We start from the raw sequence: 2,124 nt of genomic DNA, 5'->3' as shown, positions 1-2,124 counted from the left end.
AACCCCTTCTCTATATTTTATTCACCCCAAAACATCATCTCTGGCCAACTTAATGCGTAATTCAACTATTGGATTCCTCAGACTACTCATCTGAATAATGAAAATTTAAGATTCAAGTAATCATCTTTTTAGCATGAAACTTTCAACTTTGTATTATTTCCGTGGCTTATTACCATAGATAATAGGGTAATAGCATAGGTGATGAAGTTGGAAATAGGAGAAGGAAGTAATGTAGGTAAAGCTGTGTTGATTTGTAGAAAATAATATTATAAACACCAAGAGAGTAAGAAAATAATTCGATTTTTCTATTTATTTGGAAGAGTTTCAATTTTCTTCCAAAGCTAGAATTTCCAGAACTTCGGAGCTTACAAATCATACGGCAGCATTACCAAAAAGTGCAGCTAAATAAATTAAACTCAATTGTTCTTGGTGATGTGAATATTAACTTTTGATGATGGAGATGACTGAGCATTGCAGAGAAATCGGATTGGACTACGCATTAAGCTGGCCATGGTACACTAGACTTGACAAAACTATTGTAGTCAAAAGTACCGGTTCTGTAAATAAAAATGTCAGCATTTTGATTTTTTTTTTAATAATAGTTTTCGTTTGGAATAGAGTTGATAGATACAAAGTGAACCATGAGAAACGGACGGTTTTGAATCGCGCAGCTCTTGGCGGTTTTTGGAGGGGGAAACGCGCCGTCAAGGCCACTCGACTCCTCGCAACCTGCCATTCAGTGATCAGTCGCTAGTCGCACACATCTATAAGATACGACACATCTATAAGATGTGGTGAATCAGTAGTTGAAACTCAGCTCAACTTCCAAAGCCCAATAACAACAATTTTCTTGATCAACAACTCCATTCAGATGAAAATGAGCTTCAACACTTATTAAAAACCGTCAATTCTTCATTCTCTTCGAAAATGACGTGTAACATTTCATCGGCAAAGTACTTAGTTGTTGATAGTCCACCGGCTTCAACTTTTAGGAAATCATACATAATTTAGTATGGATCGAATTCCAATGTCAGATATGCGATGCTGTGGTCTCACTCAGCTCAAGTTCAGATGCATGACGTCTAGCAGAACGACCGGGACTGCACCTTCCTCACTCTTTCCACGTTTTGTGTCGTGTGTGCCGACCGAGCAGGGCCACGAGGCTTTGTGTCGCCATAACAAAATCTGTGGATCTAAATAAATTTACCCACCACCTTAGAATGTCATTCCTACTCGGTATTTCACCATGGCGTCCGATACGAAAATGACACCTGAAACATCGTTGAGTTTCAACTACTGATTCATCACATTTTTTAATATGCAAATATTGCATATGTAACTTTATATGCTAACACGCGATGATCTTTCGTCCACAGCAACTCAATGGCGACTGAATGGCAGGTGGTGGGGAGTTGAATGACCTTGACGGCGCGTGTCCCCCTCCACCAGCCGCAAAGTACTGCGCGGTCCAAAACCGTTAGTTTCGCGTAGTCGACACTCTCTATAATAATCTCATAGTTTTAATTTCATATCCAAAGTACAGTTAGCTATTGAAAACAAATTTAGAAGTGATCTGAAAGACACGTAAGGCCGTGTTTATGAACGATTCAAATCTCTGCTGAGCATGAGTTCGTAGCCCGACAACCGGTAACCAATCTGCGTATTGGTTGTTAGGCAATGAATTCGTTCTCAGCTAAGCTCCGGTCTAGAAATCGTTCAAGGCTCTTGAAAATGGACGAAAGTTGTGAAAACGTACAATACCGTAGTAGCCTAGCAGAAATTGATAAACGAATGATGACAAAAGAAATACTTTTTATCTATTTTTATTTAGGCTACTCATGGTTCAATATTTTCAAAACTGAATAAATTTATAACTAAATTCAATTTATTGGAATCGTACAAGAGTAGTAGTCAACAAAACTTAAAAGAATAAAAATTGATCTCAAACTGATGAACAAATTATTTGTTTTCATCCATTGTCACTTTTATTTAGACACTACTATTGTCAAAATTTGCTTACGATTTTTATTCTTAAACAGAAAAATATATTATATTTTTCAATATTTAAAATTGAAAAGTTGTTCTGAACGGAGATCTCAAATTCATTACAATAATAGATTCGAT

This window comes from Nilaparvata lugens, chromosome 6 (genome assembly GCF_014356525.2).
Source record: "Nilaparvata lugens isolate BPH chromosome 6, ASM1435652v1, whole genome shotgun sequence".
Lineage (NCBI taxonomy): Eukaryota > Metazoa > Arthropoda > Insecta > Hemiptera > Delphacidae > Nilaparvata > Nilaparvata lugens.
This window is presented reverse-complemented; position numbering follows the sequence as displayed.